General features: G+C 41.9%; 1 protein-coding gene and 1 pseudogene across 2 annotated transcripts in view; one reads left to right on the top strand and one right to left on the bottom strand.

Annotated features, from left to right (window-relative positions):
* Nucleotides 1-26,284, bottom strand: part of GLI3 (GLI family zinc finger 3) — a gene marked incomplete at both ends in the record, with an annotated part of 292,363 nt that overhangs the window by 200,209 nt on the left and 65,870 nt on the right. The gene's annotated exons all lie outside the window — the stretch shown is intronic.
* LOC308267225 (aquaporin-5-like) lies at nucleotides 21,479-22,187 on the top strand (annotated as a pseudogene). The gene has a single exon. The product of its transcript is annotated as an aquaporin-5-like (transcript).

Raw genomic sequence — 26,284 nt, forward strand, 5'->3', positions numbered from 1 at the left:
ACAGGTCCCATGTAAGACTGAAAGTTTTGCCAGCCTCAGATTGAGTGCCTAGCTCCCCTTTGTCTGTTGGAGAAAGCAGGGCATCTGGGGTGATAAGAAGTCCAGCTGCCCAGGGGGCTCAGGGCATGCTGGGCCTTTGTTCCTCAGAAGATGACCTATTAGAAAGGGATCCAAGAGTTTTTGCCGTTTTTTTTTTTTTTTCTTTAAGTTAGATCTGTAACCCACTGAGAGATTTAAGAGCCCAAAATCCACTGGTAATAAGAAATAAAGGTGCCAATCATGCAAACCTATAGAACCTACTGGGAGATATTTCCTTGCTTCTGCTCATACAACAAAGTTGAGAACCAAGAAGAAAACTGAGTGAGACTTAAAGTCCAGGTATAAGATGGTATGAGGGGAAGGGGCTACTGTGTCATTGATGCTCCTACCTGCCCCTGCTCTGGTGAGGGTCGACAGTCCTTTAAACACGACAAAATCAGCTTGAGGAATCTCCACAAAGAGTTGCTACTCCAGCTCCCCAATAACTCAGCCCCTTTGATCTGTAAGAACTTTCCACTATCGCTCTTTGCAAATGTGACTGGATGATCTTTTCATAACAGTGAACCCAAGAACTGATACTTAAAATTAAACCAAACTGGCCATCTGAACCCAGAACATGTGGACCAATTCACCTGTTAGAATCACACACACTATACTACACATCTCCAAAGAAGCTCTGCATTTAATCAACAGACTCTCCTCTCACGGCTAAGTGCTTTGGAAACAAAACTGTCCAGGTACCGCTTAAATATCTAATCCAATTCCCTATCTTTTTTTAAAAGAAAATCTATATTTGGCTAAAAGTGTGGCACACACCTGCAATCCAGTACTTGGGAGGCTGAGACAGGATGATCACAGGTTCAAAGTCAGACTCAGCAATTCTGTGAGGCTCTCAGCAACTTAGCAAGACCCTATTTCCAAATAAAAGATAAACTAGGGCTGGAGGTATAGCTCAGAGATAGAATGTTCCAGAGTTCAAGCCCAGTACCACCACCAAAACAACAGCAGCAGTAGCTATATTTGGGAATTAACAATAATACTGTTGTACTTGGATGTACAAATTTCAAACACAACCTATCTCAACATGTAATTACTCTTTGAAAAATCCATAAGGCAGATATGACATGTATATCCTATCCAATATAAAAACACACCCTATCCCAATATATGCACTTATCTTCAAAATAATCCCCTCAAAACAGAAAAATTTTCCTTGAGCACTTTCATAGCTCTTTGATCAAATTCAGAGGAAAGTAGAACTATACAAAAAGATGGCCCATAAAAATACAAACTAAAATAACAACTACCATTTTGTGTTTGTGTTGACTAAGGAGTTCAACTACTTATAGCCAGTAGCAACTTGAGTCTTTCTGCCTGTGTGTAGGTTTTGAAAAATAAGATGTGAATTGTTTTAGCCTAGCAAATGATTTGCAAAACAGAACATAAAATGAGATATGTTTCCGTCTTCACAGTGGATTTGCTGATTGCTACAAGGCAACTGTGAAATATTATTTTAGTATTGTTCCGTGCAGATCCTCCCCCAAAGCCTTATAATAAAGGGGTTGATTACAAGTTTAATCTATCAAGTAATGACTTAAAAACAAAAATTGGGATAATTCTATGTTTTCATATTGATCTTTCTAAAAGCAATTCAAATCATGCTTTTGGTAATTTTAAAACAAACTACCAAAAAGAAGAAAAAGAACAATTTCCCTTCTGACTTCTTACACTTTTAGGCACTCCTCCACCCTGTACTTCATTAGCAATAAAGTTGCAGGCTAGAGAAAAAGAGTTCTGCAGTTATGTAAAAGCAAAAGGGTGTCAAGACACTAAAACTTACATTGGTTTTATAAAAATTCCTATAACCTACAAATGGTCCAAGTCATATTTTCCACTAATTTGTGTTCTGTATAAAACATTTATTGCAAATTTCAACCTCAAGTGAACTTGTAGCAGCGAGGTGTAAATTCTGTAGAATGGGAGTCTTAGGCCAGAAAAACCCTTCCTCAGCAGGGGGTGGGGGTGGGGTCGGAAACATAAGTAGCATTTTCTGAAGAAGATGGAGAACCAAGCTATACTAATCTGTTTCAGGTTTCAGACAGGCTTTCCTTGACTTAATCTTCCTAGAAGAAATTAACTTTTCTTTCCTTAAAACTGTATCCCTATAATAAACTCAGTTTCTTTGAAATGACAGTTTTCTATGTTAAGAATTTGAAGCCAATATCACCAATAATTGAATAACTGGTATGGTGTGACCTGAGAGTCCTCCTATCCCCCCAAAACCCCCAACCACCTGGGAGAAGGAAATAAAGAAAAGGAGAAAGGAGTGAATGGAAATGGGTGGTGCCTGTTAACTAAATGTCTTTCTTAGTTATCACAACATGGGTGAGTATTAAAGTTAAAACAAGAAGTAACCAAAGTTCAAATATTTAATATAGAAAAAATTGTTATCTCTTTAATAAAGTGGAATGCAGCCAAGAATGCTTTTGAACATAAAAAACTTTTGTCAAGGAGCTTACTTTTACAGTGGTTGGTGTTGTGACATTTTTACTCAGCACTCCCTCTCAAAAAAAAATTTTAGCAAATATTTCATTAAGTTTACCTTGTATACTGAGTTGCTTTGGATGCACAATCAGATGAAAATCCAACAATACAAACACTCCCAAATATAAACAGATATGCAGCTTGAAAGCACACTGTATATAGTGATAGAGAAATTTTTCAAGCAATATTTCTGCCTGCTCTTATAAATTTAGCAACCACTTCAGCAAGCCAAAAGACAAAAGCTGTCTAATCTTGTTCATTTGAGCCAAGCTGTTCAATAAAGTTTGAGAGTCAGTGCATAAAGACTACGCCAGGCCAAATTATTGACAGAAACATACTGTCCACCATGGCAACAAGCAGAAGTCTACTGCGAAAATGTAAGCAAACAGCCCACTGCTCCAAGAGCATCTGCCAATGGACTTTAGCAGCCAAACACAAGGCAACTGTGCGAGCTTCTCTGTGTTTAACAGCTGCAGGCTCGGAGGTCAAATTGAAACATGCAACTCAGAAAAACTTTCAGGAAAAAATCACTTAAATACTGTCATCGTAATCCCACTTTGAACCTCCTCCTTTCTGTATATTCATGCTCAACTGGAAGTGAACAAATTCCTGCCCCTAAACAGACAGTTGCCCAAAAAACCATGTCTTAGAAACTGTCCCAGCTCTTCCAAAATCATCCAAAAACAACCGACATTGAGTGGGACACTCCCAGTGCCAGAAACTCAGAAAAAAAAATCAAAAGCTGGTTCGCGGCGAACAGTGCATAGGATGTTTATAAAACGGTTTAGAGAGAGGCATCCTGTTGCAGGAGGCAAGACTCAAACACCCACTCTCATGCCACAAAGTCTTATGCGATTTCTCCGTGGAACCAAGGAGGCAAGTTCTTTTCTCACATCCAACATGAGAGAAAAGTTGCAGGCAATTCTTCCTGATGTAAAAACAAAACTCTGCTAGGCTTCGCAAGGAGAGACACCTCTTGTCACCGAAGGAAACTAGCTGGCTAGGACCTCACAGCACAAGTGTCTGCTCTCTTCCCTTAACACTGATTTTTCAACTGCCCCCTGCAATTCCATTTTAACGCCAGGACTCTTCTCCTGCCCCAAGATCGACAAGCCACGGAGGGTAAGACACAGACAATACTTACAACTCAGTCCCGGCCTCTGGCTAGCTACTTTCTGCAAACTTCTCCTGGTGAGCTCTCTCTAGCTGTGCTGACCCTCGAGGAACATTCTCGGTGTCTCTTGGCCTCTCTGCCTTTCCCTCTCCCTCTCCCAGGCAGTGCGGCTCCCATTAGAGGAATTAAAAGTGGTTGGAGCCATGCTAAATTTAACAAGCTCATTAGTATTCTTTCCGAGTGCTTCGGAGTGAACTCTCCCTATTCAAGCCGCTCTCTCCAGCAGAAGGGTCAGGCGGCTAATCATTAAATCAAACTAATGTCACCCTATCACAATCGGCCCCAGAGAAGGAGGGTTTATTATTTCAGTTTATGCTAAATAAACGGTTTTACAAATGGTCCCCAAGCAAGGTCAACAGCAGCTTCAATTACAAGACAAACTTAACAAGAGTTGCTATAAACCAAGTACTCCGTATTGACTTAGGGACAGGCTCGGCTTCACATATTGCCACTAGCAGGATTGTACAGGAATGCATATTGGAAAATAAAGGAAGGGGTGAGCTTTTTCTTTGCCAGAATTTGCGACTGCACAGCGACTCCTCATTCACCTCTCTCCAACCAGCGAGCCGCTCAGCTCAATTCACCCCACACAAAGGCTGGAGCCCAGACCTCAATGGACCGAGTGAAACATGTTCAAAACTAGGCTCTCTATTGTGACTGAATTTCTTAACATCTTTTCAAAAAGCGGAGAATGCCTTGAGGCTAAAGGAAGAAACAGGCTAATGGTGAATTGGGAATTCTGAGCAAATTTCAGAGCCCTTTCCTCCTAGCTTTTGAGGTTGAAAGCAAGCTCTTTCCTTTCAAGTTTCAAAGTCCTTTTTCCTCCCGCAGTGTCACAGAAGGATTTGAAAAGAAGGTAATTGTGCTCGCAGTCTCCCTGATCAGAGCTTACGTCCTATTTCTGGTATTTCGGAATACTTCTTGCAATAATAGTGCATATAGCTCAATCCCTTAACCGGCCTGCACTCTGCAATTGCTCATTAAATGAACAATTGCGGGTATAAAATGCCTTTTATGTTCAAGGTCTGGATATAAGATAAGCATTCTGGACTCTAAATTTGGTTTACTAAGGAAACTCTCCATCATTAAATTACAAAACTGAAGTCAGAATATCAGGCTTTCCCAGAAAAGTGGCACTCAGGTTGCAGTGGGCCAAAAAGAAGGGCGGGTGGGGGTGGGAAGGAGGTAAGAAAATGTTAAGGAGGAGGAAGAAAAGAACTGAATCCTCAGATTTCCAGCTGAATGCGATTTTAACAAGAAAATAAGAATTCATGTTTAAGAGTTTGTGAAACCTCATAATTTGAATATGGAATGATAAAATAGTCATCTTGGAATGAATTAAAACACAGAGCTGAGGCTCAATAAATATGTAGATGAATAGTGCTGACCCCACGTTGGCATACATCTCTGCCTTCTTTAAGAAAAGAACTAACCCTTTTGGCCATCACTTATCCTACTTGATCCTCATGGCCACCCAAGGATGGTAGTAGGATAGGCAATGGTCCCAGTGTCCATGTCGAAAGCCTGTGTCTCAGGGCAGTGAGAGACCAACAGGGAGTTCCAAGCACTCCTCACTCTTCCTGAGTAGGTCACTGGAATGACACCCAACTCTACCTCCACTACCACCAATAAAAAGAAAGGAAAAAAAGTAGATTTTCATGAACAAAAACGTCAAAACTCAGAAACTCCCCCATAAGATTTTGTCACCATAAACCCACTCCTGGGGTACACTGCATGGGGCCCGACTAATCTATGGTGCGACATGAGGCCAGCGCAGCACGTAGGCCTGGCGCCATCGCCTCCCTCACCCAGCACTGCCGTCCATCCCATGGCCTCTGAGGCGCAGCAGTAGCTTTTGTGTGTCACTTCCAGGAGCCCGGGGTCCGCCTCCCGTCCTGCACGTGACATGAGCATCGTTCTCTGCTTTCATCCCAGGCAATTGCCTTGATGTGTTTGGAAAGAACACTATTTCATTTTTTCCTACTATGCATTTGTTTCATCTTATCAGCTTTTATTTCTTTGGTTATTTACATTTTGATGCTCTTTGAATAAATACCAATGGAACCCAATTCCTCGTCCCCTGGTTTCAGAATCCTGCCTGTGACTTTGACCAGAGATCAGAAATAAAAAAGAGAAGAGCCAGAGTGTATCCATAAGCAGAGCAGAATTATGCTGGGCAGGAGGAATAAAGTCCTACAGTTTTCAACTGCCCCCTCTTTCCACCTAGATTTCAGTCATGCCTGAGCCAGGCTTCTCCCTGGAATGCCTGGTGCTTGGCTTCCAAAGACTCTGAGCAAACAATGCCTTCTCTAAGAACACTGCCAATACCCTCGGGGTCAGACATTGCCCTTGTGCAGCTACACATACATCTCCCATTGACAATGACGGATGACAGAGGGAGGGGCCCAGATGGATCAAGAGGGAGCGTTCTGCTTTGTTTGCAACCTTTAAACTGCACTGCCAGGCCTGCAACTTGAGAGGGCTGCAGCACACTGGAAGCTTTGGACAAATTCAAGTGACAACCCTCCCTCAAAGATGATGGGGTAGCTCCCTCTTCCTACTTTCATCAATCAAGAGGTCCGAGGGTGATAGAGAAAGAAGGGTCTTCATTGTTTGAATATCTCTAATGTTTTTTTTTTTTTTTTTTTTTTTTTTTTTGCCAAAGGGGGAGAAAAAAACTGGTCCAGGCTAATCAACTTCACCCCAGCCTTGGGATGAAACTATTTGTTCCAAAGAGCAGCAGGTTGATGTTCAACCCAAGGCTAAACTCTTACCTTACCCCCACTTCCAACCTTTTAGCTTTTCAATGTTCGATATAACTTTAAAAGAGGTCCCTGGGATAGAAAGGAGCAAGCAGAGAAAGTGAGATGAAAACTTAGAAAAATTAAAATGCCTGAAATCACTATTACCTCCACTACAGCAGAAAACGCTGATGGTATGCAGAGCAAGCAGCCTCCTGCCTCTTGGAAGCCGTAAGGACACTGATGAGCAGGAAACAGTACCCACTTCCCTGGGACCTCACCAGGTCTGCCCTGCAGCCTCTTAGGGTTTCCACTTGTTTTCCTTTTACTCTGAGCCCTCATGAATAAAAGGGCTACAACCCAGCCTTGCCCTTGGGAGGATATTCCTAAAAGTGGACAACAAGGTCTCTTGTGAATTGGCTGAATGTTTCTCTGAGCACACATTTAAGGCCAAGTACAAACCCAAGGATACTACCCAACTTTCAAAGTTCCGCAAAGATAGTACCAGCTGAGCTTCACATGTACTTGAGAGGAAAATTTGAACAACACAGTGCTCTGGAGGCCCCATCAGATCTCCTTTAAACAGCCAGGAGAAGATCTTCCTTATTTTCCACGAGCTTCCTAAGACTCTTCCTTAAATTAAGAATTCCAACACTTTTCCTTGAATTGAGAATTCTAAAGCAATGTGAAGCTTTTTCTATTACCCCGCTATTAGTTGCTAGTCGCTGCTTATACGGTGTGAGTTAATGAGTGACATCAAAAGCAGCACAATAAAGTCCCAGGAGGGTAAAAAATTTTTCTTCTGCTTAATAGAGCATTTATGTCTGTCTGCAAGAAACAATCTCCTGAACATTTAGGTATTAGAAATTGCTTTGAGAACTAGGTTTCCATCTTCTACAAAAGCAAAGAATCACAAAGTCAGTTTCTGTTTCTCTCTCTCTCTCTCTCTCTCTCTCTCTCTCTCTCGCTCTCTCTCTTTCTCTCTCTCTCTCTCTCCCCCCCTTTGCACACACAGACCTAAGCAGTTAAGATTCCATAATGAGATCCACAGCCAACAGTTTAAGAGAAACAATGAAGTGCCTGTTCACAAGGCCAGGGTGTCCAGATTGCGTCCACCTGGCTGTATCCTCTGAGGGAAAGGATCCTATCACTCTGAAGATCAAGTTCAGCCCCTGAGTGGCTCAGGACTTAAGAGTATGGCTTTCCTTTAAGGCAAGAAGGTACAAGCATCTCCTTCCCTTGTCACTTTTAAATACTAGTTCCCAGGTTCTCGCCAACCCTCACCTCAAAGTCTCATTTCCAAACCTCTCTATTATTAAAACAAAATTTTTGTGTGTATGGTGCTGGCGATTGAACTCACAGGTATTCTACCTTGGAGTTACACCCCCAGCCCAATTTTTCATTTCTTATTTTGAAACACGGTCTCATTAAGTTGTGGAGGGCCTCACTATGTAGCTGAGGCTGGTAGAGACCTGGATCCTCCTGTTTCAGCCTCTCAAGTACTGAGCTTACAAGTGCGCACCACATGCCCAGCTCCATTTTTTAATTTTTAAACTCACAAACTGAACTAGTTTCATCTGGTGTGTTCATGTAGCATATTCTGGTCTTTAATACAAGATTATATAATAAGAAAGCCTGAGCATAGGCTGGTATTGTATTTTTAATAAAATTTGAGAAACCGAGCTGATTCCATGACAGAAATCACACCCTCCTAGAGAGTACACTTAACATTAAGATAATACCATGACTATACCCAAAAGAGCTGGAAGTCACCATGACACCCTGAGGGACCAGCCTCTGGACAAAGGTCAGGTGCAACCCAGCTCAGGTTTCCTTGACAGACACACCCTCTAGCTAGGGCCTGCTGTGACCTCAACTGTGAAATGCACATTTGAGAAACTTAATGAAAATACCACGCGTTGATTCTTTACAGTTCTACCTAGGCAGCCAGATTTTAGTTAGCCACGAAAGTCTGCAACTTTAGCAAACTCAGGTAATGGCCAAAATACTGTCTGTGAGAAAAGGGCACAAAACCTACTCTTTCCTAAGCACACCTAGGTGGACACCCCAAGCCAGTATGCCCTGCTACCCCAGCAGTGATCCTCCTCTCAAGACCACAGCTCAGGCCAGCCAGGCAGGGCAGGCACCTGGCAGAGGCAGCACCAACTCCACATCCCCCTGCAGGGAGACTGGGAAGTGGGACAAGAGCCAAGACTTCCTCTTAGCTTTGCTCCAGCATTACAGGCACACTGCGAACTCAATGCCCAGAAGCCAAGGAAAATGTATTTTTATTTTAAATAAGTAGCAATAAAAGCAAGTAAGAAAACAAGAGGAAGATCAAATTCATCTATTTAAATACAAATAATTTTAGGCCTCTCATTCTTTCTACTAATCTTTTTCAAAAGCCTGCCAACTAAAATGTATTAACCATGTACCAATTAATGACAGGTACTTGCTAGGAGGCAGGAAGTGCCTCACCTGTCTCTTTGCCTTAGTCAGTCTTCCCTGTCTTTATCAAGGTACTGGCCTTATCCTCATTAAGCAGCTGAGAAACCAAGGCATCACTTTACCCAGGTCGCACAGTGGGCAAGTGGGTGGAACCTGGAGCCCAGTCAGTCTGACTCTAAAGCCTACACATTTGGCTATCAAACCTCCCTTCTTAGTGCCAAAAAATAGCAAATAAATCTGACTTGAATTTTGGTCAATACCCTAAAACATAGGGCTGCAAACCTCACTCAGTTCTGCTGGTGTGTGGGAAAGCAGCCACAGACAATGAGCAAGGCTGCCTTTCATTTTAAGAAACTTGTTTTTTTTCTTTGTTTGTATTTTGTGAGGTTTTTTTTTTTTTTTTTTTTTTTTTTTTGGTAGTGGTGGTACTGGGGACAGAGCTCAGGAACATTTTACCCTGAGCTACATCCCAGGCCTATATTATTTTTCATTTTGAAACATGTTCTCTCACTAGTTTGCTGAGAGTCTCATTACTTGCTGAAGCTGCACTCTAGTTTGCGATCCTCATGTCTCAGCCTCCCAAGTACTACGATTATAGGCATGTGCCACCACAGGCAAAATTTGGTCAGGGGGAGGCTACTGAGGATTTAAAATTTTATGAACACTGAACTCTGAATTTAATTTTCACATGTGACATTATAAAATGTAAAAACCAATCTTAGCTTATAGGCTCACAAAAGGGGTAGCATATACAAAGTAGCAGATATTGAAGATAAATAATTCTAGAAATCGAATGCATAAGGACAACAGGCAATAAAATTGTACCACATATGAGATTCATGGTAGATGAATAAATTCTAGTTACTCTTGCCACAAAAACAGAAAATAAATAGAAAATTATTGGTAATTATGTGAGGTGATAGATACATTCATTTGCTTCACTCTAGTAAACTTTTTACTGTCTATGTATATCCCATATCATCATATTATATGCTTAAATATGCTCAATAACATTTATTTCAATAATATTAATAAATAGGTACAAGTTGGACTTAGTTCCACTGGAAGCCAGCTACAACTTGCCAGCCCTTCTCTCGAGAAATATACACACTGTAGATAGAAAGCTTATACCCAGAGAAAGTTAGGATCATTACAATAAATACTGGTAGGGAGGATACAGAAAGATGGTTTCTTTCACACATTATTAAAAGAATATTTCCAAAATCATCCAGGATTGTCAAGACCTCTCTTATCTGATGTATCTTAAGAAAATATAAAGACAGCGCTATGTTCAAGGATGTTCATCACAGTTATTTATAATGAAATTAAGTTAAAATGTCCCTTATGATGTGATGGAATGTTATTACATTAGATATAGTGCTTTCACAAATCTTAACAAACATTGGAAAGTACGAGAAATTCTCCTCACCTAAAACTTTGTTTAGGACCAGTCACTATTTTAAGCACCTTAAAAGAAAGTCCTGCCGGGCGTGGTGGCGCACGCTTGTAATCCCCGCGCTTGGGAGGCAGAGACAGGAGGATCGCGCAGGTTCGAAGCCAGCCGCGTGCGCTGGCTTAGGAGACCCTGTTTCCAAAAATGAAAATGTAAAAATAGGTCTGGGAGTGTAGCACGGAGGTAGAAGGGCTTCCAGGAACCCCAGTACCACCAAAAAAAAAAAAAAAAAAAAGTCCTGAGGTTCCAGTATGATTACAATCCTAATTATATAGATAAAAAAGCTGAAGCATAATTGTGTAAGAAACCCAGCTAGAACATGGCAGGGCTTGGATTTAAACCCTGAGTCCACTCACCCACTGGGCTGCTTCTTCTCTAAATGCTTTAAGGATCCAAATGTGGAGAGAAAGAGAAGATAGGAGGAAGAAACATATGTAATTATTTATATACTAAAATCCTAAATAAGTTAAAAAAACTTAAAGAAAATATGCCAAAATAATATGAAAAAATATCTATAGATTATTTCTCTGTTTTCTACATTACTCAATCATTTAAGAGTATTAAAAAGCTGATATGCTTCACTTTTATTTTTAATTCTATTTTAGGTGTGATCTTTACTATCATTCTTTAAAGAAGTCCAAATTAAGTATACAAAAACTGAAAACGTCCATAAGTTTATCTACTAAAAATCTGCTTTAGCCGGGCGTGGTGGCGCAAGCTTGTAATCCCCACGCCTGGGAGGCTGAGACAAGTTGATCGCGCAGGTTCGAAGCCAGCCTCAGCTGGCTTAAGAGACCCTGTTTCCAAATAAAATATAAAACAGGTCTGGGAGTGTAGCCCAGAGGTAGCAGGCCCCTGGGTTCATTCTCCAGTACCACCACCAAAAAAAAAAAAAAAATCTGCTTTAAACTATTTATTGTACCTCTTACATCTAGAGGACATAGATAAGACACAGTAGGCTAGTGTGTGTGTGTGTGTGTGTGTGTGTGTGTGTGTGTGTGTGTGTGTGTATTAGTAATAACTAATACTGGTATAAGACTTTATAAAAATTTCAATAATCTTGCATATTTAAAATATGATCACTTTAATATTCCATTTATATGCCCAATACCTCCCAAACAAGTACCAAAATTTTCTAATGTCTCTCCCAGCAAATTTGTTAACTCAGCTTCCACCAGGCCACCTCTAAAAGGTCTAAGATGGAGAATGCATTAGCAATACTAATAACTGCCCTGGAAGCTGCTCACATTTATTGAGCACTTACTAAATGCCAGACAACACTAAGTATTCCACATGCATCAATCTTTCCAGGTCTGTCAGGTACAGAGTATCATCACAGTTGCTCAGGTAAAAGTCCAGAGGCATAACAAGGGTTAAACAACACACTTAAAGTCATTTGCCATGATTTGAATGCATCCCCGAAAAGTTCCTATGTTGGAAATTTGGTTCCCAATGCAGAAGTGTTGAGCGGTAGACCTTTGAAAGGTAACTGGCTCCTGAGGACTCTGCTGGAAATGAATGGACTAACATTCATGGATTAATGGACAAATGGCTAAGTACAAGAATAGCATTGTTCTAGAAACTGCCAGCTGGCTTTGTCTTACTCGGTGATGCCCTTCCCATATTATGATGCAGCAGGAAGACCCTCACCAGAGGCCAAGCAGATGATTGTAGGCTAAGCAGCCTCCAGCACTGAGCTAAATAAACATGTATTATTTTTTAAATTACCCAGTCTCAGGAATCCTGTTATAGCAACAGAAAATAGACTAAGACATCCTCCTTCTTGTAAATGGACAGCTAAGCATGAGTTTCTCACAGATTGCAAATTACAGTTAGCCTCCCCATCTATGGCAAAAGATCTTCTCCAAAGAATATCCTAATGCCTGTGAGAACACTGATTTGCATGCCATTTCTCTATAAATATATCTGAACACTATTTTTATTGCTAAAACTTCACCTCTTCATATAAAGGCTTCCAGGAAAAGACACTTCAGGCTTTTACCAAATAAACTTAATAGTAAACTTCAAGCCAGAGTTATAAAATATGATATAGAAACTTCTCTGAATTGCTTATTCTACTTCTGTTGTTGTTATTGCCAAGTTTGGGACTTGAACAGGTTTAGCATTTTGAAGTGCAAATAACACCTCTTGTGTGCAAACTAAATTTTTTTCTTGTCTGTATTTCTCCCCATCCTTCGCCCATAACCTTTCCTACCACAAACTTTTTTTTTTTATTATTTTTATCGTTTCTAGGTTCTAAACTGCTATTTTGCAAAGGAATATTTAACATTGTCTTCTGGGAGACTGTATTGCATGCTTAGATGCAAGAAGCAGTCTGAGTATTTGGTTTGTGTTTAACTTAACAATAGTTCCAGCAGTTAAAGCCACACATAGTTTGTTGAAAGGGGCATATGTCCTATAGTTAAAGCATATGGTTGATATTAAAGGGGGGAAAAAATCTTTGCACTTGGAAACAGCTTTACTTGGAATATTTACCAACAAATGAAAGACCCTTCATGCTGCCCAAGAGCATAATCCCCACCCACAAGCTGGAAAGGAATGTGCAATGCGTCAATAAAGTCCAAGTCATGCTACACAGAGACATTCACCCTCCCCCACTAAGTATTATTATCAAATTATAGCAAACTAAAAAAAAAAAATTACAGCAAATTTAGGGAAGTTTTTCCTTTCTTTAATCAAGAACAAAACCAGACTACTTCTTAAAAAATACACTATTAGGAATTGTTACTATTCTTAAAAGTGCCAGATATATTTCCATCCATGCAATATTAAAACTAACAAGCATCTTTTCAATTTCTTTTAATGACGGCACATGCAATAAAAATACAGCAGTGCTTCATTTAGCCAAAGGAGTTGGAGCAAAAAAGGACCAAAATAAATAATAAACTTACATGGGCCACTTACCAAAAATAAAATCATTTCATTCAACCTTTTACAGGAGGTGCATGCAACATTTTGAAAGCAAAAATTCTCATAACACAAACCTCCACTTAAAAATCACTGCCAAGGGCTGAAACCATAGCAGGATGTTATTTCTTTTCCAATGTATTTTTAATGTTGGGTATTAATGACATCAACTGCCATGAAGTATAATAAGGCAGCATGGTATAATAAAAGCAGTTACAAAATCCAGCTCCCAGACTTGCCTCTATCACTTCATCAGTGCGTGACCCAGGGTACCTGAAAATATGTCAGACTGTCAGTGCCCCACTATAAAAGGCAAGTGATAAACTTGCCCCTCTTACTTCACAGGGTTTTTTGAGTGTTAAATATAATAGCAAATGTAAAGAATGTTTATGAACGCTGAGCAATATCACTAGTCTCATTATATGTAGATCACAGTAAAAAGCCAGGTGGTAAATGAAGGTGCCAGGGGCCAGGGCTGGGGAACTGAACTTCCAATTCTGATGCTACTGCTAAAAAGGCTTAGAGTTGCTAGTTGTGTGTTACTCAATGTGTGAATATGAGGCTGCTGCTTCACTTCACACACACACAAAAAAAGATGGGTATCTAGGTGTGGTGACATATGCTTGTAATAAAAGGGGGGGGCCTTAGGCTGTAGCTCAAAGGTAGAATGCCCTTGGGTTCAATCCCCAGTACTAAATAAATAAGTGAATAATCAACAATCTACTCCACCCAACCTCTCCCAGATATTCCTCCTGGGGAAGAAAACAGTAGACTCCTTCACTGAGCACCAGACAGAAAGAAGCCCATTTCACAACCAGAGAAAAGATCCAACTTAATAACCCACCACTTCATCTGGCTATCTCTCTCATTCACCCTCTGACCTACCTTGGATCAAGCTCAAAATCAACCTCTGCCACACAAGTATGTCTACTTTTCCAAATTTATATTAAAAATATTAATCTCAGGTGAGCTTGGTGGCACACGCTTGTAATCCCAGCATTTGGGAGGCTGAGACAAGTGGGTCACAGTTCTCGGACAGCCTCAACTACTTAGTGAGGCTCTCAGCAACTTAGTGAGGCCCTGTTTCCAAATAAAATATAAAAAAGGTCTGGGAGTATAGCCCGGAGGTAGAAAGCCTCTGGGTTCCACCCCTAGTACCATAAATAAATAAATAAATAAATAAATAAATAAATAAATAAATAAATTTCAATGTCCATAAATGAAGTTTTATTGGAACACAACCAGGTGTTTCTGTATTGGCAATAGCTGCCTTTGAGCTACAACAGCAAAGCTGAATAGTAACAGAGACCAAATGACCTGCACAAATCCAAAAATAGTTACTAGCTGGCTGAGTGAGCTTCCTGTAGCTACAACAAAATAGCTGCAAAAACTGACTTTAAGGTCAAAGGTTTATTTAGGTTCTCTGTTTTTAAGAGGTTCTGGTCCATGGTGGGTTGGTGCATTGCACTGGACATGACTAGGCATCATCACATCATGGTAGGAGTGTGTGGTAGAGCAAAGCTGCTTACCTCCTGACCAGGGAGCAAAGGAAAGATAGAAGGGGCCAAAGCCTCAGAATCCCCTTTGCGGACACACTTCCAATGACCAAAAAACCTCCTCTCCACTAAGCCTTGCCTCTTAAAAGTTCCACCGCCTCTCAGCAGCACCACCATGGGGACTAAGCCTCTAGCATACCACCTTTTGGGGGACATTTAGATCCAAACTATAGCATCAGCTTTTTTTTAATGGCATCATAAAAAGTTCTGTCCCCTGATATACCTATTTCAAGATATTTTTAGAGGAACATCCATTAGTAAAACTATGAAGTGTACCTAGGAAATAATTTAAAAACTAAAGAAACTACCATTTCCAAAGTTCTCTGTATGTTTCCAAACTTTAACGTTTGAGAAGTACATAATAATATCATTACACTTCATAGAGAGAAGGAACACAAAAATTAACTCCCTCAAAGTCCCAAAGTTAGTAAGGTAGGAATTAAATCAGTTCCCTGTGATTCTAACCAGTTATATGACCTAGACTGGCGTATACTTTTGTTAATAGGGAAAGGGGAAGCAAGAATAAAGATTCAAGACTTCCTGTTCCCACCAAGGTGGCAATCTCCTGACCTGATGCAGAAGCACATGTAATCAGGGTTCCACGGAAGAAGAGTTTTGCATTTTGTGTGAAAAGTTAGGCGTGTGGGGTTTAGAGTAGGATACTCAGTTGTGCTCAATGTAAACACCATAAATGGGTCCTGATCAGTCCTTCTCCACACTCAGTTCATGCAAACACTTCCATGTCAAGGACTTGATAAGCCACAGTACAAACCTGACCTTTTAAAGACTAAAAACAGAATGGCTGCTGTCCTTGTGGCACTCAAGATGGACATTTCTACACATGGCACCAGGGTATAGGGTTAGCACAGGGTAGAGAGTAAAGGCTAGGAAGATATGATAACAATAAAAAGAACTCTTCTTCCTCGGGTGCTGAATGTGGGGCATAGACCAGGAGAACTTCCTGAGAGGAGGTGTAGACAAGACCTGATCTGAGAATGTCTCAAATTCAGATCTTAATGAGACTGGCCCATCATAACCTAATCTCCCCCCAGAGATACATTCAACTGAACCATCTAGTATTCACAATTACCCTGACAGCCAAAAACATTGTATCTTTGGTTTAAGTTGAGAACATCTGTATTTTTTCACTTTTCTTTATTCTCTAATTCACATCTTGTTGACGCAAATGGAAATGTACATTTCTTGGCAGAAAAGCTTTCAGTTTAGAATAATAATAATAGATAGATTTCACATCACAGTGCTGCCAAGTTGTTCAAGTAAGAATTCTTACATCCTAATCTCATTGTCTGTTCCAGCTCTACTAAAGTCTTCAAGAAGAGTTGGCAAAGACAGCAGCTAAAACACATAATCCATGCTATTTTATTGTGCCTGACAATTTTATTAATCCTACTAGGCCCCTTTAGCCTATGCTGATATTTGCAGACATCCCCCTACCCCCAAAAACAGAAATTCTAGCTGGGTGTGGTGGTACACACCCATAATGTCAGTACTTGGGAAGCTGAAACAGGAGTGTTGCAGATTCACAGCCAGAATCAGCAATTTAGCAAGGCTCTCAGCAATTTAGTGAGACCCTGATTATAAATAAAAATAAAATAGGGCTGGATGTGTTGTTCAGAGGCAGAGGTACAATGTCCCTGGGTTCAAACACACACACACACACACACACACACACACACACACACACACCAGAAATTGTCATATGATCCAACCAGAAAATGTCAGAGCCCTTCCCTACAAAATCCTGCATCTCCTAGTTTATCCAACAGGACATCAGCAAACATGGCAACTTCAACCCCTGCCTTATCACAGAAGCTGCCTTCACTTGGTTCAGCCTCCAAAATTCTCCTACCTCAATGAGCCTCATTTTTGCTTTCCCTCCCGTTCATTACTGGCTCTGGAATCATAGGAAGGAGTGGTCCAAGAGGATGAGGACAGACTAATCTTTTATATTTTCAACCTAATCTCCAAGTCTACACCACAAATCTGTGTTTGCCTGGCAAGAAACAACCATTTTCACAAACTACAGATCTTCCATCCCAAGACTCAATCTTTGCTGTGCTGACCTCTTTATATAATAATCAAGCCATTGTCTTCCTTATCAAGGAGCTCAGAAATTCCTTGGAATAAAACCATGACAATCATTAATGTCTGTGCTCTTGTGTTTCCTTTCATTGCACCCCTCGTCTGCCCCACGTTAAAGAGGCTCTTCAATGGCACCTCTGATGGTAGCACCCTCCAAACACTGCAAGGGGCACTCGGCCCCTCACCAATTCACTTTTGCTTTGTGGCTACCTCTAGCACTTGTCTTTTCTCCAACTGCAGCTGTCTCTGTTTTCACTCTAAGTTATTGTTGTGCCCAACACATGCCCCAGACAATACACTACCTCTTCTTCTTTACACATCAGAACCCCACAGATCCCAAGGCCCTGTGTCTCTCCTTCTTGCCCTTGCTGACATGCACACAGCCATGAAATTTCACAGTGTTTCCAAGAATTGTTCTTTGGTGATCTAATCACCTCCTCTGTGTGCTGACATTTCAGTCTCCCTCTACCTCTCTTCTGGCAAAGTTTGGCTTACCTGTCTTTTTCTATCATTTATATTTGAGTGGTCTCAAAATATTCATTTTCAGTTTCCTGTGCATTTTATAACCTTTTAAATGGGCTTACCTAAATAAACTTGAAATTTATTGTTCAAAAATATAAAAGTATATGCAAAAATGTAAGTTCTAGTGGGGGGAGGTCAGAGGGTTATGTACCAGAAATTGGATCTCAGCATTCTACCACTCAGCTATACTCCCAGCCCTTTTTTACTTTTTATTTTGAAACAGGGTCTTGCTAAATTACCACACTAATTATGGTAAATTGCCTCAAATCTGCAATCCTCATCTCAATCTCTCAAATTCTAATTTAATTGGCATTAATAGAAAAATAATCAATAGGTAAATCCTGTATATACCCTGTCCTATACAGATAAGTTTTTTTGTTTTGGGGGTTTCTTTTTTTTTTTTTTTTTTTTTGGTGTGGTACTTGGGGTGGAACCCAGGGACTTTTCTACCTTCAAGCTACACTCCCAGACCTTTTTTATACTTTATTTGGAAACAGGGTCTCACTAAGTAGCTGAAGCTGGCTTCAAACCTGTGTGATCCTCCTGTCTCAGCCTCCCAAGTGCTGGGATCTCAAGCGTGCGCCACCACGCCCAGAACCTAAAGATAAGATTTTTAAAGCTAGTGCAAAATAGCCGGGCGTGGTGGCGCACGCTTCTAATCCCCGCGCTTGGGAGGCAGAGACAGGAGGATCGCGCAGGTTCGAAGCCAGCCGCGCGCACTGGCTTAGGAGACCCTGTTTCCAAATAAAAATATAAAAATAGGTCTGGGAGTGTAGCCCGGAAGTAGAAGGGCTTCCAGGAACCCCTGTACCACAAAAAAAAAAAAAAAGCTAGTGCAAAATATATGTAGTTGTACTCACCTGCATTTTAATTCCTAAAAGTTTTGTTTTTATGTAATGAAATCTTTCATTCTAAAAGCTTTCTTAGAGTTTTAAGAAAAAGTAATAATGAAATGATGATGAAAATTTATACTTTTAAATCACTATTCAGTATGTTGTGTTCCCTAGCAAGTATTTACTGAAAATTCCTGGCTTTAAAGTATCTTTCCTACATCTGTTTATGAAAACCTAGGTTGGTTCCGTATTTTGGCTATTATGAATTGTGCTGCTATGAACATGGGTATGCATATGTTACTGTAGTTCTCTGATTTCAACCCCTTTTGAAAGATACCCAGGAGTAGTATAGCCGGATCATATGGTGGATCCATTCCCAGTTTCTAAGGAATCTCCACACTGATCTCTATAGCAGCTGAACTAGTTTGCACTCCCACCAACAGTGTAAAAGAGTTCCTCTTTCTCCACATCCTCGCCAGCATTTGTTATTTGATTTCTCTATGCTTGCCACTCTGAGTGGGGTTAGACAGAATCTCAGCATGGTTTTGATTTGCATCTCCCTGATGGTTAATGATGTTGAACATCTTTTCATGTATCTATTGGCCATTTGTAGCTCTTCTTTTGCAAAGTCTTTATTCAATTCAGTTGCCCATTTCTTGATTGGGTTATTTGTTTTACTAGTGTAGATCTCCCATTCTGTAGGCTCACTCTCTCTCTCTCTCTCTCTCTCTCTCTCTCTCTTTTTGAGGGTCTGGGGATGGAACCCAGAGGCATTTGACCTCCGAGTACACCCCTGCCCAATTTTTAATTCTTTATTTTGAAATAGGGTCTCACTGAGTTGCAGAAGGCATCACTAAGTAGGTGAGGCTGTCCGCGAACCGCGATCCTCAGGTCTCAGCTTCCCAAATGCTGGGATTACAAGCATGCGCCACCACACCTGGCTCTATTTAGGTTCTTGATGGTTTCCTTTGATGAAAAGAAACTTTTTAGTTTGATGACATCCCACTTGTTAATTCTTGTTTTAATTTCCTGTGCTTTGGAGGTCTTGCTGAGAAAGTTACTGCCTGTGTCTATATGTTGGAGTGTTGAGCCTATGCCCTTTTCTAATAGCTTCACAGTCTCTGGTCAAATTTCTAAGTCTTTGATCCATCTCAAGTTGATTCCTGTGTATGGTGAGAGGTAAGGATTTAGTTTCATCTTTCTACAAATGGATAGCCAGTTTTCCCAGCACCCTTTGTTGAAAAGGCTGTCTTCTCTCCAGTGTATGAGTTTGGCCCCTTTCCTTTGTCACAGATCAATTAACTATAGGTGCATGGGATTGTTTCTGTATCTTCTATTCTGTTCCATTGGTCTGTATGCCTGATGTTGTGCCATTACCATGCCGTTTTGGATTACAAAATTATGGGAAATACACACAATGGAATTCTACTCAGCAGTAAAAAAGAACAAAATCATGTCATTTGCAAGAAGATGAAAAGACCTGGAGAACATTATGTTAAGTGAGATCAGCCAAGCACAGATACAGAGAAGGGACATATGTTTTCTCTAATATGCCCAAACTAGGGAGTATTAGGGATACCAGAGGGATTCCAGATAATGGAGGGGAAACTTCAGCAAAGCTAGAATGGAAAGGTAGGAGAGGAAGAAGGCTGAGGTTGATTAATGGAGGAGCTACATTCGAATATGTGTAAAAGTATGAATGTAGCATGGTCAACCTGGACACTCATTGTTGGGAGTGGGGAAAGGGTAAGTGGGGGGTATGCCATTTTCAATATGAGCCACATAAAAATAAAGTATCTTGCCTATGGAAACCACAGAATATGCCAACAGTTTTGGCAAAATACTTCCTTGGCCACTGTGAAACTGTCTGACTGTGTTCCTATTTGAAGGTTTTGATAATCAAAATAATGAGCAAATACATCAGGATTTTCATCAGGGCTGGGAGAGATTTTATTTCATTATTTTTTGAAATATTTTCCTCAGAAATACATATTCTGCCCAGGCACAGTGGTGCACACCTGTAAGCTCTGTCTTAGACGGCTGAGACGGAGGATTGCAGGTTTGAGGTCAGCCTCGGTAACTTAGTGAGAGCCTCATAACTTAGTGAGACTCTATTTCAAAAAATAAAAATGAAATAGGCCTGGGGGTTTAGCCCAGAGATAAAATACCCCTGAGTTCAACCCCCAGGACCACATACACAAATCTGGAAACCCAAATATAAAGCCAACTTTCCACAAGAACACTTAAAAATGAGAACACGTAAGTAATGAATTAGGCTGATCAGCTCATGAAGATATACAATTTATCATGTAATTAAGTCAAAATCAAAAGGCTGGGGCCTTTGAGGGCCTCATTCCTTTCTGTGCTGTGCCTCAGGCCAACCTCACTGAAAACCAGTTGCTATTGATTCCAAATCCTGAACTTCTCTTTCTCCCTCCTTGCTAGGCTGACCACAGGAATAAACACCTAAAAAGTCTCATGCAAGTTAACAAATAAATTAGTCTGAAAAAAATCAATCAAAAAATCGAGAACCTAGTCTTCCAAGAAGGTTCAAACCACAGAGGAAAACCCAAAACACAATGGCATAGATGCTTTGAGAATCCAAAAATCACATATATTTGATCTTAATTTCATGAGAATAAAAGCAGAGCCGTGCATGGTGGTGCAAGCCTGTAATCCCAGTACTTGGGAGGCTGAGACAGGAGGATCACAGGTTCAAAGCCAGCCTCACCTCCTTAGTCAGACCCTGTTTCCAAGTTAAAAAAAAAAAAAAAGTAGGGCTTGGAATAGAATATCCCTGGGTTTATTCCCAATACCATCACCACACACACACACACACACACACACACACACACACACACACAGAATAAAAGCAAACAGTCATGGAGCACAGAAAACTGAAGCAATGTTAAAAGCAATAGTGTTCTTCAGGGGCTGCAGCGTGTGCACCCCCCCGGGGCTGGGGAGCCACCCTTTGCCCCCTCCCCCGTGCCCGTCCTGCTGCGGGACGCCCCTGCTCTATATACCGTGCCCCTGCCCGGGCTGGGCCAGGCAGGCAGCCAGCCACCGAGTGGGTGCAGCACTGCTCACTGAAGCCCACAGAGCAACCCCTGGGCCAACCTGCGTCCGCGCCCACCATGAAGAAGGAGGTGTGTTCCCTGGCCTTCCTCAAGGCCATGTGGCTGAGTTCCTGGCCACCCTCATCTTTGTTTTCTTTGGCCTCAGTTTGGACTTCAAGTGGCTGTTGGCGCTGCCCACCATTCTGCAGATCTCACTGGCCTTCGGTCTGGCCATAGGCACCATGGCCCAGTCCCTGGGGCCCCTGAACGGTAGCCACATCAACCCTGCCATCACTCTGGCCCTCCTCATCAGCAACCAGATCTTGCTGCTCCAGGCAGTCTTTTACGTGGCAGCCCAGCTGGTGGGTGCCATTGCAGGGGCATCCTCTATGGGGTGGCACCGCTCAGTGCCCCAGGCAACCTGGCTGTCAACAATGCCAGGCCAGGCTGTGATGGTGCTGCCGATTCTGACCTTCCAGCTGGTGCTCTGCATCTTTTCTTCCACTGACTCCTGCCGCACCAGCCCTGTGGGCTCCCCAGCCCTGTCCACTGGCCTGTCAGTCACGCTGGGCCACCTCGTGGGGATCTACTCACCGGCTGTTCCATGAACCCAGCCTGCTCTTTCGGCCCACAGTGGTCATGAATCATTTCAGCCCCTCACACTGGGTCTTCTGGGTGGGGCCCATCTGCCATCCTATACTTCTACCTGCTCTGCACTTATGAGTCTGAGGGAGACTGGGAGAAGCAACAGGAGCGAAAGAAGAGCACTGAGCTGATGGCCCACTGACCAGCACCTGGCAAGGGTCACCCCTCTGCCCGAGCCACAGGAGAAAAAAGAAGAAAAATATGACTGCAAAGCCTCCTTTCCCCACAGTGGTCCTCATAGATGGGGAGGAGGTGTTGGCTCTCTAGGCCGCGCAGTTAGAAATGGGAGCAGGAGCCTAAGAGGGGATCCTCCGGTGGAGGCCAGGGCTGGGTCTGGTGGGGATGGGTCTCTCTCTCTGGGTCAGGCCAGACTGTGCTGATGTGAGATCACACCTCAGAGATTGTGAACCAGCTACAGACTGCCCCAGGACCAGACCAGAAAGGGGTGGTGGCTACAGTCTCCCCCTCCCCACCCCCAAGTCCCATAAAGAGCCATAGCCAGCCCCTAGGTGGGCAGAGGCAGACCTTCCCCCAGCGCTCCTTAGCAGATGGGTTTACTGAATGCCACCTTATTTATTTCTGCCCAAGAATGTGTGGTGTGAGGGCAGCGGGGCTTCTGGTGTTTGGGTTGGGGATTTCCTAATAAACCACTGATCTTCATATTTTGAAAAAAATAGTGTTCTTCATACTGTCCCACTTAGGTATGCTAGAAGCATCTGCTCATAAATCTTCTACAAAGCCAGGTATCTAAAAGACCAACCCCAAATGTCTTTCTCTGAGTCAAAGCACTGAGTGCAAAGAAGAATGATGCTCAACCCTCTCCTGCCTGTGTTACTCATATTTTTGTTGCCATACCCAAAATATCTGACAAGAACACCTTAGAGGAGGAAAGGTTTATTTGGTTCATGATTTCAGAGGTTCAGTCCATGATGGGCTGGCACCAAGAGAGAAACATCATGATGGCAGAGTGATGGAAGTAGAGAGAAAGAGAAGGTATGAGGAGAAATAATGCTCCTCCAAAGCATACCCCCAATGCCAGTCTCCTCCAGCCACGTCCTACCTGCCTACACTTATCACCTAGCAAATCCATCTGAATGTTCAGTCCTTCCAATAGACTAATTCAATGATGAGATTAGAGCCCCCATGCTTCAATCACTGCCTAAAAGCTCTACTTCTGAACCTTGTTGCACTGGGGCCAGACACTCAACACATGAGCTCAGGGAGTTATTCCAGATCCCAGCCATAGTGCCCATCCTCCAAGGCAGCTCAACTCCCCGCCCCTGGCCTGCCACAGCATCTCTCAGGGTTTGTAATCAGATGTTTGCCCTAGAGACAGGGGCTGAACCTTGTTGGGGGCAGCACCTTTGAAGCCTAGCACACTGCAATTATGAGAACAACGAATGGAGCAAGACTTCCAGGCACTATCTTCTGCTGACAGAGTATGTTGGCTGCTGTCACTGTTTCCCTGGGGTAGCAGTAGCAAGCGTCCTTCTGTCCTTCTGATCAGGATCAGGACTCAGAGGAAAGGACAATGGGGTATCCACATGGGGCCTGGCAATGTGGCCCCAAGAAACAAGATGCAAAAGGTAAACATGTATAGTTGCAAACAAGACAGGGGCAGCAGAGGCCAGCACTTTGCCAAGGTGGATTCTGACTTTTTATGCTCTGGTTAACTGTTGCCAGATTATCATTCTGGAACATTACATTCTTGCTCATCAACTTATGACTCATGTCTTAATTAATGATTTAATGGCAGATACAATGATAAAGGATATCAAAGAAATGAGAATGAAAATAAACAGATAAAGGGCAGGAAAAATGGACAGGAACTACTATACTACAGGCTTCTCTCTCAGCATCAATTTTTCATCTGTGTAATACTCATGGGAGTTTCTGTGAAGATTAATATTTAGCCCATGTTTATGAAAGAAGTAGAAAGTGATTCAAAGTTTGCAGAGATACCCATAAAATTGGAAATAAACCAGCAAATATTTGCCTCTCCTTTAGTCATCAAATTATTCGCATGACACACTTGGGGATATATTGATAATTTTAAATAGATGTATGGATACTTGAAGAATTAAACAATTTAAGAATTTAAAATTTTCATTACATATAGAAAAAGTAAGAAATAAAGAAAGGTAAGCCTTGCAATTCCTTTAAAACGCAGGGCATTTTTTTTGTAGCACATGATATTTTTTTTAACTATCAGACTTTCATCTTAACTCTGGTGAGGACTGCATTTGCCACAGGCTGATAAGTGAATATGGCAGAACTTCAAAATTCATGTCAGCCAAAGAATCTAGAGAGAGAAAAAATCAGACATAAAGCTGGTAAAAGGCAGCTATAAGTTTTTTGTTTTTTTTTAAGCCTCTTATTTAATTCTACCAGAAGATCACACAGCAGCACGATCCAGATTTGGTACATCTCTCAACCTCAACTCACGTATCCACAGGGCCGAAGTCTAATTTCTAACCCCAAGGATGTGTTTCTCATTAAACTAGTAAACCTAAGATTTCTTTAAGTGCAATAAGTTAATCAACTTCTTCCTCAGACAATTCAGGCCTTCTGCTTACTATTCAAGAAGAGCTGATAAAGAAGACAATAATAGGATGGAAGACTTAATTCTTCATTTAGAAATGAGAGCCCAGAGCTGAGCATCATGGAGGCATGGTGGTGCATGCCTGTAATCCCAGGACTTGGGAGGCTGAGACAGGAGGATTGCAAGTTTGAAGACAGACTCAGCAAGTACTAACACTCTCATCAACTCGGTGAGACCCTGTTTCCAATCAGAAATAAAATTGAGCTCGGGGGTCTAGCTCAAAGGTAGAATGCCTCTGGGTTCAATCCCCAGCACACACAAAAAAAAAAAAAAAAAAAAAAAAAGGAATGAGGCCTCAGCCTGAAGCAGTCATTAGTCATCATTTGCAATTTAAATCAAAACCCAGAACCTTGGAGAACTTCATTGCTCTCATCATAATAAAGGCAATGCCAGGGAAAAAGAAAACAGAATCGCCATGTATTTCAAGCCTGCATTGCTCTTTACTTTGCTCGAGAGATGTAGGTGGAGAACACTTTAAAGAAAATGTATGAACATTTGTTAAAATTTCAACTCTACTCCAACACAAAAGATACCGAGACATAAATGAGAATATTCAGAGCAGCACTCTTTGTAACCAAAAATTTGAAACTACCAAATACCCATCAGCAGCAGTATGAATTTAAAAATGTTGGTATAGTCACTCTAAGGAATTTTATACAAAAGAAAAATGAACATCTATAAGTACACATAATGTGAATGGTCTTGTAAGCATAAAGTCATACCCAAGAGAAGAAAACAGACACAGAAAGAGAATACATTTATGAAGAACAAGAACAGGCACAACAAGTCTGCTGACACATGTCAAGGATCAAGGGGTGGGGGCAAAGAAGCTGCTGACAGAATATTTCTTGAACTTGGTCCTAGTTTCACGAGTATATTTAATTTGTCAAAATTTATCTAATTGCCTAATTAATAATATGTAGACTTCTTAGTAGGTATATTTCCTTCAATGAAAAGTGGGTAAAATGTCAAGTGTAAAATGCTCCAGACAACACCGGGTGTGGTAGCACACCACTGTAATCTCAGAATTTCGGAGGCTGAGACAGGAGGATTATGGTTTAAGGACAGTCTCGGCTACTACTTAGAGAGGCTCTTTGCAACTTAGTGAGACCCTGTTACAAAATAAAGAATAAAAAATAGGACTGGGGTGTAGCTTGGAAGTAGAATGCCCCCTGGGTTCCATCCTCAGTACCACAAAAAATAAAAAATAAAAATGAAGGGTGCATGCCAGACCCCTGGAGAAACCGGGACCCGGTTGTAAGACCCTGGGTTCCGGGTGGGATCAGGCAGGACACGCCGGACCCCGGAAGAGCCGGGGCCCGGGTCACAGGACTCTGGGTCCCGGGCTGGACCACGTGGAGCACGCCAGACCCCTGGAGAAACCAGGCCCAGTCGTAAGACCCTGGGTCCCGGGCGGGGTTCAGGTGGGGCACTCAAGACCCCTGGAAGAGCCGGGCCCAGGTCGCAGGACTCTGGGCCCCAGGCGGAGTTGTGCGGAGCACGCTGGTCCCCTGGGGAAACCGGGCCCGAGTGACAGTGCTACTGAGTGCCTGATCCCACAACCTCCTCAAACCACACATACTATCTTCTCTTATTTAAAAAAAAAAAAAAAAGGAAAAGGAAAAGAAAAAGAAAAA

The sequence above is a fragment of the Muscardinus avellanarius genome (assembly GCF_963383645.1).
Source record: "Muscardinus avellanarius genome assembly, chromosome: 9".
NCBI lineage: Eukaryota > Metazoa > Chordata > Mammalia > Rodentia > Gliridae > Muscardinus > Muscardinus avellanarius.